Below are 16704 nucleotides of genomic sequence, written 5' to 3' on the forward strand. Positions count from 1 at the left end.
TTCCATTTACAACCACAAGGATGTCTACAGTGACAAATGCTATTTTAACCTTGACTTTATGTGGTCTTTTTATGCAGTCAATTTTGAGAAATATGTATTGGACAGGAGCCAATTTTTTGCAATAAACATTGTTGCCTGATTGTAAGCCAATGTTTCGGGACACTATATTTGGTCTCTAGCTTGGGCTAGACTCCCTGTCCCAGCCCTCCCCTAATATACCGTATTTGCTCGATTATAAGACGACCCTGATTATAAGACGACCCCCCAAATCTTAATATTAATTTAGGAAAAAAAGAAAAAGCCTGAATATAAGACGACCCTATAGGAAAAAAGTTTTACCAGTAAATTTTAATTCATTTAAACACTTTTTTTAATAAAAGCTATGCTTGAGAAAAATATTTTGGTTTTATTTCCTTCTATTTTCCAACCTGCCTCCTAGTTATGCACATCTGCCCCAGAAGTGCCTTATACCCCCTATATGCCACTGTGCCCCATGATATGCCTTTTAACCCTCTAAATGCCACAGTGCCCCATAATATGCCTTTTAACCCTATATGCCACTGTGCCCCATGATATGCCTTTTAACCCTATATGCCACTCTGGCACTTAGAGGATTAAAAGGCATATTATGGCATATAGGGAGGTTTAAGGCATTTCAGGAGGCAGAGTGGCATTAAAGGGGTTAAAAAGCATTTCACAGAGCACTCTGCCTCCAGAAATGCCTTACACCCCCCATTTAACACTCCCCCTCCCTCTTCCAAACTTACCGGTGCTTCTGAGTTGGGGGGGCGCATAACACAGGAGGATCCAGGTCCCCTGCATCTGAGCCCCCGGTGCTTAGTCCGGGCAGCATGTAGAGCTCCACGCGATATAATCGCGTAGAGCTCTACACGATACAATCGCGTAGAGCTCTACACGCTGCCCGGACTAAGCACCGGGGACTCAGAAGCACCGGTAAGTTGGAGGGGGCATAACACAGGAGGATGCAGGTCCCCTGCATCCTCCTGTGTTATGCCCCCCCCCCTCCAACTTACCGGTGCTTATATCGCGTGGAGCTCTACATGCAGCCCGGACTAAGCACCGGGGACTCAGAAGCACCGGTAAATTGGGGGGGGGGGGTTAACACAGGAGGATCCAGGTCCTCTGCATCGCTGCGGGGGATCTGGATCTTAGTCTCATAATCAGACCTATTTGAGGTCTGATTATAAGACGACCCTGATTATAAGACGAGGGGTATTTTTCAGAGCATTTGCTCTGGAAAAAACCTCGTCTTATAATCGAGCAAATACGGTAATTTATTCAATTTTCTTTTTCTCAATGGCTTGTGGTATGTGCTATGTATATACCGTATTTGCTCGATTATAAGACGAGGTTTTTTCCAGAGCAAATGCTCTGAAAAATACCCCTCGTCTTATAATCAGGGTCGTCTTATAATCAGACCTCAAATAGGTCTGATTATGAGACTAAGATCCAGATCCCCCGCAGCGATGCAGAGGACCTGGATCCTCCTGTGTTAACCCCCCCCCCCCCCAATTTACCGGTGCTTCTGAGTCCCCGGTGCTTAGTCCGGGCTGCGTGTAGAGCTCTACACGATACAATCGCGTAGAGCTCTACACGCTTCCCGGACTAAGCACTGGGGACCCAGATGCAGGGGACCTGGATCCTCCTGTGTTAACCCCCGACCCAATTTACCGGTGCATCTGAGTCCCCGGTGCTTAGTCCGGGCTGCATGTAGAGCTCCACGCGATATAATCGCGTAGAGCTCTACACGATACAATCGCGTAGAGCTCTACACGCTGCCCGGACTAAGCACTGGGGACTCAGAAGCACCGGTAAGTTGGAGGGGGGGGGGGGGCATAACACAGGAGGATGCAGGGGACCTGCATCCTCCTGTGTTATGCCCCCTCCAACTTACCGGTGCTTCTGAGTCCCCGGTGCTTAGTCCGGGCAGCGTGTAGAGCTCTACGCGATTGTATCGTGTAGAGCTCTACGCGATTATATCGCGTGGAGCTCTACATGCTGCCCGGACTAAGCACCGGGGGCTCAGATGCAGGGGACCTGGATCCTCCTGTGTTATGCGCCCCCCCCAACTCAGAAGCACCGGTAAGTTTGGAAGAGGGAGGGGGAGTGTTAAATGGGGGGTGTAAGGCATTTCTGGAGGCAGAGTGCTCTGTGAAATGCTTTTTAACCCCTTTAATGCCACTCTGCCTCCTGAAATGCCTTAAACCTCCCTATATGCCATAATATGCCTTTTAATCCTCTAAGTGCCAGAGTGGCATATAGGGTTAAAAGGCATATCATGGGGCACAGTGGCATATAGGGTTAAAAGGCATATTATGGGGCACTGTGGCATTTAGAGGGTTAAAAGGCATATCATGGGGCACAGTGGCATATAGGGGGTATAAGGCACTTCTGGGGCAGATGTGCATAACTAGGAGGCAGGTTGGAAAATAGAAGGAAATAAAACCAAAATATTTTTCTCAAGCATAGCTTTTATTAAAAAAAGTGTTTAAATGAATTAAAATTTACTGGTAAAACTTTTTTCCTATAGGGTCGTCTTATATTCAGGCTTTTTCTTTTTTTTCCTAAATTAATATTAAGATTTGGGGGGTCGTCTTATAATCAGGGTCGTCTTATAATCGAGCAAATACGGTAAATTGTCCTATACCTTCAGTGGGGAAAAGTGAATCTGGCACTTCTAAATCCTCACTCAACTCTTGAGGGAGTAATAGCAGCAGGAAGGACACAATGTCCATATAGCCTTTCTTACAGACTAACAAAAGGAGAACTTTCATTATTTAATAAATTATTTTTTAAAATAAGCTTAAAAGTATGACTGTTTCTTTTATTCTAATGTTCTATTACTAGAATAAATGCATTGTGTTGGGTGAAAATGTGCATGGCCAGCTTAACAGACCGTAAAGAAAATATTGATTCAAGCATGTATGTTTATATCTACACACTGAAAACACACTGTGGACTGATTGTTTGAGATGGCCTATCCACGGGTGACCATTGTAGCGTCCTGTTTTTTTTGGAAACTGAGTCAATCTTAAAGGCGCTGAGACAATTACCGGACATAAAAATAAACATTGGACTGGTACGATTACTGCAAATAACACTTGAGAAAGATATCAATTTCTTGTTAAATTACAAAATACATTTGAAAAACGCTGATTAGCTCATTCTCGGCAGCAGCTCTCAAGTGTTTTTTTAAGAAACGCCTGCCAGCATGCTGCCGAGAAACCAAAAGATTAGAATCAACAAATAAACCATACTATTCAAATGGAGAGATGTCATTCCAAAATATAATTTATGAGAGTTGCTGTAGTAGCACGTAGTACTGATTTAAGTAATATTAGTTGACCTAATAAATTATTAAATTTATTGTAATGGTAGCTCATGCTATCACCATAACTAAATACATATTTGTTAGGTAACATAGAAATATTTTGTAGTAGACCTTAGTAGAATGACAGATTGTGAATGTTCCTAAAAAGAAGCCTTCCATTTTGCATACGACCTTGGATAGTGTGGCCAGACATCTCCAATTTAAGACAGTAACCATAATGAGTCTTTTTTTCTTATTTGGCCCTGGAAGTGTCTACTAAATAAGAAAAAGGTGAAACTTGTTTCAGAAGTTATTTTGGCATTGGCGTTAAAATTCATTATATAAATTTCTATAATACATGTTGTTAAATATCAAAACTAAATGTAATATTTAAAAAGTAAAAATTAAAATGTAGTTAACTATTATGCTGGCAAAATGTAATGGACTATTCTGTTCCATCCAAATACTCAGTCTATTCTAAGCAACAAGCACACTATGTTTGCAGCTATGTTTATATTACTTGTATTACTGCATAAACATGTCCCTCACTTTTGCTTAAGAAGTCTGGTCAGTTTAGCCTTGGAGCCAGAGTGACGTACAATGCAGGTCTCTTTCTCTCTTCCAACATTTAGCAGAAACAATACAAGTAACATAATATAGTCAGATATATGCTGTTGCTGCTGCATTTAAAATAATATTTATAGAGAAGCCCTCTTTCATATGTTTAATATCATAGGTCCTGTCAAAGCTGATATAGATAAAGGATTTCCAGCAGCATGGGTACATAGGTCATTTTTTCCAGGAAACACTCAGCAGCATCTCTAGGAATCTAACTGTGGGGCACATAGAGGCTCACATTAACACAAGCACTGTGAGCAAGCGACAGTATGATGCAAGCTCACAGTGCTTGTCAGGGGAGGGCTGGCAGCCTAAGGCCTGGGGGGCTAGTCTAGTCAAGTAGCCCATTGCGCCACCAAATCAGCCCACCATCCATGTCCATCTTTTCCTGATTTTCTAACACATATTGATGTAACATGATGGGATTGGGAGTACATCAGTAAACTAAAAAAAAGTCATCATACACGAGACGCCTTAACTCACAATTTAGTGCCACTAACCCTTTTTTTTATAAAATATGCAGATTGAAATAGAGTAAATAACACAAAACTTTTACTTTTCCTCTCACTGATTTCGGGGCCTAGAAAGTTTTGTCCTCTGTAGTGACTACAAATTCAGGAGTAAAAATTAAATAGTTCAATTTATTCTTACAGAAAGTAAAGTGCCAGGAAACTAATGACCAAAAGCACACCAGGACAGGCTCTGTAACACCGACATCCAGACACACACACCAGGACAGGCTCTGCCACATCGAGACCCAGACACACACACCAGGACAGACTCTGCCACATCGACACCCAAACGCACAAATCAGGACAGGCTCTGTCACACCGACACCCAAACACACACACCAGGACAAGCTCTGCCACACTGACACCCAAACACACACACCAGGACAGGGTCTGTCACACCGACACCCAAACACACACACCAGGACAAGCTCTGCCACACTGACACCCAAACACATACACCAAGACAGGGTCTGCCACATGCATCAGTACGGGTTAGGCTACACAAAGCATAAAAAATGTTTTCCACACTGGTTTGTTGTTTGTGTGTTTCCCCCCTTGTGTATTGATGCCCCAGCCAGCCCCCCAAACACATACTCACCAGGACAGGCTCTGCCACGCCGACACCCAAACACACACACACCAGGACAGGCTCTGCCATACCAACACCCAAAAACACACACACACCAGGACAGGCTCCACCACACCGACACCCAAACGCACAAATCAGGACAGGCTCTGTCACACCGACACCCAAACACACACACCAGGACAAGCTCTGCCACACTGACACCCAAACACACACACCAGGACAGGGTCTGTCACACCGACACCCAAACACACACACCAGGACAAGCTCTGCCACACTGACACCCAAACACATACACCAAGACAGGGTCTGCCACATGCATCAGTACGGGTTAGGCTACACAAAGCATAAAAAATGTTTTCCACACTGGTTTGTTGTTTGTGTGTTTCCCCCCTTGTGTATTGATGCCCCAGCCAGCCCCCCAAACACATACTCACCAGGACAGGCTCTGCCACGCCGACACCCAAACACACACACACCAGGACAGGCTCTGCCATACCAACACCCAAAAACACACACACACCAGGACAGGCTCCACCACACCGACACCCAAACACACACACCAGGACAGGCTCTGCCACACTGACACCCAAACACACACACCAGGTCAGGCTCTGCCACACCGACACCCAAACACACACACACACCAGGACAAGCTCTGCCACACCGACAGCCAAACACCCACACACACCAGGACCCGCTCTTACACACTGACACCCACACACACCAGGACAGGCTCTGGCACACTGACACCCAAACACACTAACCAGGACAGGCTTTGCCACACCAACACACAAACCAGGACAGGCTCTGCCTCACCAACACCCAAACACACACACCAGGACAGGCTCTGCCACACCGACACCCAAACACACACACACCAGGAGAGGCTCTGCCACACCGACACCCAAACACACAAACACCAGGACAGGCTCTGCCACATTGACACCCAAACACACACACACCAGGACAGGCTCTGCCACACCGACACCCAAACACACACACACACACACACCAGGACAGGCTTTGCCACACTGGCACCCGCATCAGTACGGGTTAAGCTACACAAAGCATAAAAAATGCTTTCCACCCTGGTTTGTTGTTTGTGTGTTTCCCCCCTTGTGTATTGATGCCCCAGCCAGCCCCCCTTTAGTTTGAATCTCCCCCCATCCTCTGTGTATTGGCCCATGTGTAGTTGTGCCCCCAGCCACTCCCCATTGTGCATTTCTGCCCCCTCACCCTTGTGTATTGATTTATGTTATGTCCCCAGCCAGCCCCTCCCCCTTGTGTATTGATGCCCCCTTTTGTACTGTTTAATGTACCCATGTGTATTGCCCCCAGCCACCTACCCCCTTTCTGTATTGATTGATGTGATGCCCCAACAGCTGTGTACTTATACCCCCAGCCCCCCTTTTTCTATTTAATTGTCCCAAGGAAGCCCCCCTTTGAATATGGGTCCCCTTATATCTCTCACCCCAACTATTTTTTTAAATACTTTTTTTGCTGGCTTCCTTCCCCTGCAGACTGCTCTCCTCCGACATGTTCTTCTAGCTGTCACGAGGAACCGTTTCATGTGAGCCTGCCTCACTGAGGCACTGGGCGGCATGGTGCAGACACGTCAGCCTCTTTAAAAACATTAAGTGGCCGATGGAGGCGGTCTTACGGCCGCTTTAAAACTCGCAGCCACATCAGCTGTAATGGCATCTCTGTGTGCAGGCCCACAAACTGGCCAGCCTACCGCGGGTGCTGCAGACTTTTGCTTCACATTAAAGACAGCCCTGGCGGTCGTCTGGCCGAATAAGCCACTTGAGTGCACGGCCGTTTAGTTTACATTTAGGGCGGCCCAGCCTTCCCCTGGTGCTTGTGCAAATGCGTTAGCAGCCACCAAACCCAGACAAGCTACCATTAAGTGAATGACAGGAGCATTTTTCACCCCTCATCTTTCTCTCATCTTTTAAACTTTTTTCTCATTTCTGTTTTAAAGTACTCTGGCAGTAAAGTGTTCTCCTTGCAATCAATGAGAGCTTTCTTTGGCATACACACAGAGGTGTAGTAAAACCCCCTGGAATTTTTATGTGAGCCAGTGCTAGTAAGCAGGAGGGGCTTTTGAACATTAATTTAAAAGTGACACTAAATTGTTATAAGCATTAAAATCAATATGCTGGGTAAAGTGCCTTTTTCAGGACTAGACCCTTATGACAGTCTGGGCCACCATTGGTCTAAGTTGTGAAGCCACTCTACTTCTACTCCTATCTGAAGACTACCCTCCCTTCTTTTCCCTTTAACATTTCTGTTTCTTTTTCCTTTCTCCAAGACAACATAAACAATTGTGCTAACACCACCTATATAATGCTTCTCTAAGATCATATAATAAATGTAGAAGCATTGTTGCATGCCATACCTGTACCACACTTGTGCATTAACTGAGTATTCTACCCTTGACTACAAACATCGTATTCTATCATATCAGTAGTGTAAACACTGCAGCATTTGCCTGTAAATGTTGCAGTGTGCAAGATTATAAATCACCAGTATTAAAAAAAGGAACATGATCAAGCCAAACACTAGTCCTCTCTTTAGAGATATGATCTAATAATTGTATAACTGACTAATTGGTTCCCTTCCATAAGTCAGTACATCCCACAAACTGTATGATATGTGTCCTGGAAAACATGGCCAATGTGGTCAACCAAATACACACACAGGGTCGGACTGGGGATCACAAAGTAGCCCTTTAGGACAGGCTTAAGGTCCTAATGAGCCTCTCTACTATATTTTGGGGCTACTATGGAGGGGTAGGCACTGGTATTGTTTGTGGCAGCCATTTCACTAAAATACCCATAGGCAGCAATGACATATGATAACGCTCTTAAACTGGTGCCCAAGTGTGGCTATTTTGCCTATTTCTGTCCCTACACATATACAACTGGGGTATAAATAATAAGGTGTGTAGAAATGAGCATGTGTTTGTGTGTCTGTGTGCACGTAGCAAAACAAACAGCCCTTAATATGAATAAACATACATTGTTAAAAAAAACACAACAAACAAAATTTGGGTAAAGGTTATATAAAACTAGAGGAACTGGTGAATAAAACATGCAAATTGGAAGAACAAGGGTAAAGGTGGTTAAATAAAACAAAAGAATGGTGCCATTTTTAAGGGTGTGTATGCATTTATGTGTGAAGGGGGTTTCAGTGTATTGTTGCTTGCTCCTGCATTGCAGATGTACAACTAATTACGGTTAACAAGTCGTATTGATTTCGTATTCTTCTATAGAAATGACTAATGAACCCTCACGACTTCCATGTAAAGTGGAGAATCTCAGAAAGGTATTACAGCTTAAAATCCTGCTTAAATAGAGTTCAGAATATAATTACAGTACCTCTGCACAGGGTTGTTCATAGGGACCGCAGTTTGTTCACAATTAGTGAGTCACTACAATAAAATACTGTGACAGACCCTTAAAGGGTTAATACATGAATATTCTCAGATATATTTGTCATTATACAATTTATCAGGGGCCAAATAAAAAAAAAATTACACGCCCTTGACGCACATACGCAAAGAAACTAAACCATAAATATATGTAAAGTAAGTATCAGAAAATAACATAAGAAGGTCTCACAAGTACAGAGTGTGAACCATAGTCAGGATTGCCACCCAGTCAGTATTTTACCTGCACCGCCAGTAATAAACCCTTTGGAGACGGTGCTGGCATAAGTAAAATACTGGCTATACAGAAAAGCAGAACCCGAGGCACTGGTGGGCGAGCAGATAAGTAAAACAACCTTAACCATAGTGGCAAGTAAGCTCATGGAAATAATAGTTTAATGGAAAGAATTAAAAATGTTTTATTGGGAGCCCAGTGATGTCACCATGACATCACTAGCATCAAAAATATAAGAGGTGATCTCGAGCCATACTACACTGTGAACAGTGCAAAAAAGAAGGGAAATTAATAAATAATAAAAAGTGAATTTAAGATAAGATACTGTATCAAGTAGCACAGTTGGGAGTGGATATAACATATCTACCGGATCAAGTCCTTTGTTCTAATGCTAACTATATCCACAGGGTGTTGTAGTACTAAATTGACAAATGTAACACTGTAAATACATATCCTTTAACAAACATAACTCATAGAATCCACATACTCTTCTGTTATAGTATAAAACATTTATTTCAAGTCATTAAAACCAATATTCAGGAGGCATAATAGGATATCAACACCACATAGTTCCAGTCCTGCATACAGCGACTGGTTTCGGCACACAAAGCGCCTTTCTCAAGGTGAGCTATAAAGTTAGACTCCAGCGCTAGGGATTTATAGATTTTTTCTTTAAAGTGCCCCCTAGGCCTTTCCAATATATGTAATAAATAGTTTTTAAAAAATCACGACCCCAAACCACTTAAGCCAATAGTATTAAAACATATGTAGCAAAGGGTATGTATGCAGGGTAGGAGATGTTACTGAATATAAATTGGGTCAGTGTTCAGCTGTGGAACCTACAGTATAGAAAAGTATATTTCTTTTGATCTAGTATCACTAATAATTATTATGTTTCACGTGTTTCTATGACTTTAAAATAAGACCCCAACAAAATGATGTATAATTTGTGCGGGTTTGTCGAATATGGAAAAAAAAAGGTGGTTTAATAAACATATGGAAAAATTAAATCTGGTCCTTAGGGTATGAAAACCCCCAGGCCTGAAGGGGTTAAATTTCCTCACTATTTTATTACCTAGAACTTCTGCTGGGAGGTAGGAAGGCAATTGCACTTTCTTTTATCTCCTTCTCAGTAAAGTAAAACTTCCTTTCATTAAATATAAGCCGCTGACCTTCTAGGTTTAGATTATGACCTCTTGTTCTAACATTCCACTTGGAATGGATAAATGTATTATAAATAAATATATTTAGAATGCATATAAACCAGGACAAAAGTCTGCATTAGACTTGCCTGAGAAACTAAAATTTACATAAAAAACCCCAAACTGTACTTCTGAAGAATTGTCAATTCTGAGTCGGGTCCAATAAAGTTATTTAAAAAAAAAGTATAAAACAGTCAGCTGTTGTCTTGAAAGCGAGGCTTCACATGCCGGGGCGGTATCGAGTCCCGCCCCTTTTGCTATTAGTAGCCTGCTTGCTCTCGAGGTCGGGGTTTGTTGGCTCGTAGACATTTCCGTGGGAAGGTAACCCGTGGTTGCGTTTGGTAGCGGGCGAGCGGTAAAATGAGGGGCTTCGGGCTGGTCACCCTGTCCGCCGTGCTGCTGATAATATGCGGGAGAGAAACGGAGGCATCAGGTAAACCACGGAGCGGTTTATGAAACAGCCTGGGTTTTGACGGGGGGACAGCGCTCGTTCAAGATGTTTTCTGTGCCAGCAAATCCTAGGCGTCGGTGGAGTGGTTGGCTTGGTAGGCCCTAGGTGCCCTTCGGTGGGTTTGGGGAATCTTGGTGTTAAAGTGTGTGACGCGGCGGTTTTTATTTAAGATTGGATAAAATCGAGGTTACCTTTTTTTTATATATATATATATATATATATATATATATATATATATATTAGCTTCTAATGTACTTAAACATGGCCTATTATTAGAGCGACTAACCGGAAGATAGAGGTTATAGTTTTTTGTTTTTTTTAAACTCTAGGTTTATATGCAGACTGACTCACGAGCTGTATTTCTGTTGTAGCAATAGTAGTGTGGTTGGGGTGAATTTAGTAGATCTCCTCCTTCCAGAGAGGAAGACTTTCCTGTTTCATCTAAACTTTTTACTCTACTCTCAATGGGCCATTTCTTTAGGGATCATCAAGTGTTGCATGCGATTGTTGAGGCTCTGTTTCAATGTAAGCTACTCTAAATATAATCCTCTTTACTCTGATCGAAGACGTATCCATGCGTTGCTTTTTTTTCTTTAGGATTGTTTCTTATGCTGACCTTTTCCACTCTTATGAATGTCCTATGTACTTTCATGGGGTGGCATAATATAATGTAAATGTGAATGACATGTTACAAGGATACATTGTATAATGACTTCATGAACAAAAACATCTTTTTATATTTTGGTGTAATTGGTTGTGTAAGAGATCCTGGTTCTTAATTATTACCCCTTTCCTAGGACAAGCAGTCATTGTCTTTTTACTGCTTAAGGGTAACTAAGCAGCATTAATAAGAAACCTAAGGTCTGAGATGAAACTGTGCTTGTTCTGGATAGTGTTATAGTTCTACAGTAGTGTAATGTTGCACACATTTCACAGTGGGGAATAAATCGGTCAATCTCTGTACATGCAAAACTGTGAATAGGGTTTTTTCATGGCTATAGAGGCACAGTAAATATGTGTGTGTATATATATGTGTGTATGTATATATATATATATATATATACATATATATATGTGTTGTTTTTTTTATGCAATGTTTTTAGATGTGCAGCCTTTTACAATCTCCTGAGTAGCACACCTTTTACATATGACCTCGGATGGGACTAGTGCAACCTGTAGAGCTGGCGTGTGGGTTTAGACAACTTGTGCACCAATCTCGCCGCTTCCTCTGCTATTGATTGGCTGATTATGACAGGATTGGCTAGCAAATTCCCAACTTGCTTTGCAAAACTGTACAACCTGTGGCATGCATCCTAAAAATGGTAAGGTGCTGTCAAAATGGCTTTTGGCTGATGGCTCATGCTTATGTGAGGATCCTGAAAAACTTGAATTGTTGGGGGTACAGAATCCCTATTTTTGGTCTGTTTTGACAACGGCTTGATGGCAAACATGTCTTGTGTCCTATATATTGGTAAATAGTGATTTCTGTACATCTTTGTAAATTGTGTGGAATGGGTGGATAGGTCAGTGATATGGCTTTGTATAAGCAACCATTGGTTTTTAAAAGTACCAGTTCTCCAATACAGAATTTAAAAATCATGCTTCTGTATTTTTACATTCACAATCTGAAATGTGCACCCAGCTGTCTGGCATTTCCAACAGTGAGGAAGAAATTCAGTGACTTCTACTAGCTGCATTATGTAAGCCTTGCTTTCACTATTTAATGGTTAGCCTGTTTGCCAAATGGTTCCCTCTATGTTGTCATGGTGTGGGGAGTGTTGGCGTGAGAGCCCCAGCTAGAATTCGTTGGAATCAATCTAGCATGCGATAATACTTGATGACAAGACTTTAGTACTCGAACAGTTGGTTACTTGTTGTCAGCATATTCCTCTAACTTGTATGGAATACATGGACTAAGTACATTAACTGAAGGGCAGTACTGTTGTCAGAAAGCGTGTGTGGTCTTTGGCCTGCCTTTTGTAGGTATTTGTGAATCAGGGCAAAATATTGATTAATAAAATTACTTCAAACTTGGGATCCTGGCGCTGCTGTGTTGTGGACTATGCTGAGCTCTTCCCGGTGGCACATGCAAAGAAAAGGATGCCTCCACATTTACTGGCTGAAACAGTAGGCTTTATGATCCTGTCCCTTGTCACTGTGGTAATCTGGTACCTGAATTGTGGTTTAAAACAGCAGTGAGATTATGAAACACCTCAAGAACCTCCTGTGAATTTTGAGACAAACAAAATGTTCTTTGGGAAGGGTTCTACTGTCTTTCAACAGCTTCTGATGCTTTTTTCGAATTGCATCTAAGTAAGCTACAAGAATATGGAAATCTATACTTGAGCAGTTGTAGCTGCACAACAGACAAAATGGTATGTATAGTGAACGATTAAACTAAACATATTCAGAAATTCTGGGCAGGCTTGTGTTTCCATTGTTTAAATCCAGACTGTCACTGTGGTGTACGTGTAGGAGTTTACTCCACCGGCGCCCTAGGCTTGGTCTCCTGCTGGTCTGTTTCCAGTTCACTGCAATGTTTGGCACTGTCCTGGTAGAAATCCATGCAGTGGGGCGATAGATATCTATATCTAGCTCACACACACACGGCAACTGAGGAATATTCTCACTGTCTGATTCTGGCGAAGCAATTTCCCTGCTTAACAAGCTAACCCTAAGTGTAGAGTAAATTGTAGCTAATGTACCTGGCAGTGCCTTGTGGGCATTATGGGTGTTGCTTGCCCCCTTAAAAAGAGTAGGTTAATAATGTGTCAAACGATTAACATGTACTCATTTATAACTTATTGGGCCACAGTAATGACTTGGAAGTTTGACATATAAAAAAGCCACCAGGGTTGAAATACAACTTTACAGATGCCTGTTTTTGCTAAACATGAGGCTTTAGTATTTCTGGTCAAATAACTTAAGATCACTTTCTACTTCAGGGCATCCAGTGAAATGTGATTATTCAGTATTAGGCTTCTTATGCCTAATCCTTAACATTGAGCTCCAAATAAATTACCCCCCCCTCTCAAAAAAGACAAGTACAAGGCTATGGAGATTTTTTTTTAATGAAACCTTTTATTTTGGTAATGCGTGTATGTATTGTAAGCTTTTTCTGTCAACATGATTTAATGCGTGTGTGTATGGCCACTGCACAGATTAGCTTGGGGAGGGGTGTGCTTGTTCAGTGCTGGGTGAAGGTGACTTTGAGGTACTGTAGTTATGCTGTATATCATGTGACTGGTGAGTTTAATGGAGATCTGTTCTGATTGGTTACCTGTAGAGAGCATGGTACATTTTAATGGTGCGGTGTGCTACATCATTGGTCTGCAGCCCATACCACACCTTCACAAAGAGTAGTCAAGATTAGCCTCCCATTCTGTTAAACATGCCTTTGTAATGCCATGAAGGAAAATGACCATGTCCTCTTCTCCTGTTTTATGTTTAGTCTCCACAAATGCTCACAGTAGCCTTGCTAATACTGTGGTCATATGCAGGGGGCAAAGTCCAACTAGCAGTCAGCAGGAACTAAATGTGCTTTTTAATTTACTAGCTGATACGCACTTAAAAGCCAGGCTTCTTAACTTTGAGTGGAGGCTCAGTGTGCCGACACTAAAGGTAAATCTAAAAAAAAAAAATGCTACTCATTCGCTGCCTAAGTAATAGTTAATTATTCCAGAAATAAGAGTATATGAAAGCTATCATTACATCTCAGTGCCTTAGCTGAGACAAGATTGCAACAGGAATTGTAGTGTTGCCTTTATTTTCATTTTGGGGGGCCATGGCAGGGAAGCCATTTTAGCTTCAATTTACAGCTGAACCTTCATAATCTCCTTGGCTGCCCCCTCCCAACATATGTCGCTACATGTGTCTTACATTCACCTGCACTCTTGCTTTTGCCCAGTGAAACCTGTAGTGGTAACCGGTGAAGATGGAGTGGGGTGGTATGTCTAATTCACAGATGGTTTTGTCGGGGGTGTAGTCACAACCTGCCCCCAGCGGATGCTTCCCCAGCTGACAATGCTGTCCTGCTGTTTTGTTCTAAAACATATGGTGTGTTGTGTAGCTATAGATTAGTTTAATTAGAATTCCAAAAGAAAGCTACTCTTTTTTTTTTATTTACTGTAACAAAATCACACCCTAGAATGTAATCGCATGTTGCAAATAACAAAAGCCTAAATTTGTGTACATTGCAGATAAAAAATAGATGCATGTTTACAGAAAGCTTATATTGGGATACATCTGGCAGCTACTATACAGGTCAAATCTAATGTATATCTTGTAAAGTGGTGTGTGTGTATATATACATTGATTTATATCAGAACACATGTCTTGCCCTAAGTCATGCAAATTATATACAAAAAGCAAATAAGCTCTGTATCCATTTATAACATCCGGAATATGTGTAAACTTTTCACAAAAAGCTACCTCTGTTTGAAATGCAACATCCAAAATATACAGGCTTTTCTTGTGTGCCTGTTAGTTCTACTGTAAAGACAACCCTGTTCAATATTGTCTAAAATTGAGGATGCCTATCCTTATCTGTATTGCAAATGTTCTGAAAAATACCCCTTGTCTTATATTGAAGGTCATTTTATAGTGGTCTGACTATAAGATTAAGATCCAGATCCCCCGCAGTGCTGCAGGGTACCTGGATCCTCCGTTGCTGCCAGACACTTCTACCAGGGCTTCTATAACAGCGTGACATGACCTTCCGGCGCTCCATCATAGAAGCCCCAGCGGAAATGCCGGGCAGCAGCGGAGGCTGTGCCCATTGCACGGGCATTCACCAGCTCTGCAATGCGCACAGATAACCTCTGCTTCTGCCCGGCACTTCCGCTGGGGCTTCTATGATGGAGCACCGGAAGGTCATGTCAGCCTGGCCCTCCTTCATAGAAGCCCCAGCAGCAGTGTCGAGCGGCAGCGGAGGTTGCCAGAGCAGGATCCAGGTCCCCTGCAGCAGGAAATGCATTTTCTCAATGATTCTTAAATATGAAAAATAGTTTACACATAAATTAATATTTAATAGTAACCTTTTTTCCTATAGGGTAATCTTATCTTCAGGCTTTTTTTTCCTAAATTAATATTCAAATTGAGGGGTCGTCTTATAATCAAGCAAATACGGTATTTGCTTTGCTATTGTAACTTTTAAATCTCCTTATGTGCATGAATGTTTATCGTATCCCACCTTTTCTCTCCTTCAAGCTTTATGTATGGTGATTTTACGCTTTGCTGATAACAGGTGCTGAAAAGGTCATGGGTTGTCTCTAACCAGCTGGTGACCTTTGTCAGGACCACTAAAGAGATGATTTGCATGCTTCAGAGTGAGGATTGACACATGGCCATCTTTTTCAGCCTAAAAGTAAACCTATACCTTTAACTAAGTGAATAGTCAGTTGAAGGCTCCTAAAATCTGGACCAGGAATAGCAGTTTGTTATAAGCCTTAATACAGGTAAACATTTTTTCTTTTGGTGAAAGTTTTGTGAATTGCATATGGTCTGAAGCTAGCAGTGTTGATGCCACTGGTAATTCTCAGATTTTACTAGTCTCATGACGTAAAGTCATGATTTTATTAATGACACGGAGGTGAGTATTATGCTATTCTCTTCCTTTATTTCCCTCAGCAGCAAAGAGTTAAGGAAGAAATAAACAAAAATAACCAATAAGGAGGTAGCATATCAAATAACATAACGCCCCTTCCCATAATCCTCCTCTTTCGTGCTGAAACCGATGCTCCCAAAGAACCAGCAACTCGGAGAACTCATTCAGAAACGGAAAACCAGGAAATGGAACTCGTCAAAAGGAATGCATCAAGCTGAAAAGAGGAGAACATATGTGGTAAAATAGATCCAATAATTTGGAGGACCTATAAACGTTCACCGTACGATAAGCCTTTCAGTCTTCAAACAGTAAGGTGAGAAAACTAAGAATATCATTCAGAGGTGTAGATACGGGATCCACGTGTCGTCCCATGCACCACTTAGACCAGGAATCCCATGAACGATAAGCTCTTCTGGTACCAGGCGCCCATGCATTTTCCATAAGCCTGAGAGTCGATTGCGAAACACCAGAGATCGACCATGGTCCCGGGAAATCAGCCAGGCGATCAGATGTAGTGTGCCAGAACATACTAACCTGTGTAAGTTCCCTTCCGGATCCGTCAAAATGTCTGTCTGGTCCGGAAGCATCCGCGGCATATCTATGGACATCCCTAACAGTTGAGGGAACCACGGTTGAGACTGCCAGAATGGAGTGATCAATACCAGAGTGTCCACTCGGTTCCGAAGCTGGAGAAGGGTCCTGGCAATCACGTTGAATGGTGGAAAAGCATA

Source organism: Sceloporus occidentalis, unplaced genomic scaffold (assembly GCF_023333645.1).
Source record: "Sceloporus occidentalis isolate IW3139 unplaced genomic scaffold, rSceOcc1.0.p SCAF_45, whole genome shotgun sequence".
NCBI classification, from domain to species: domain Eukaryota; kingdom Metazoa; phylum Chordata; class Lepidosauria; order Squamata; family Phrynosomatidae; genus Sceloporus; species Sceloporus occidentalis.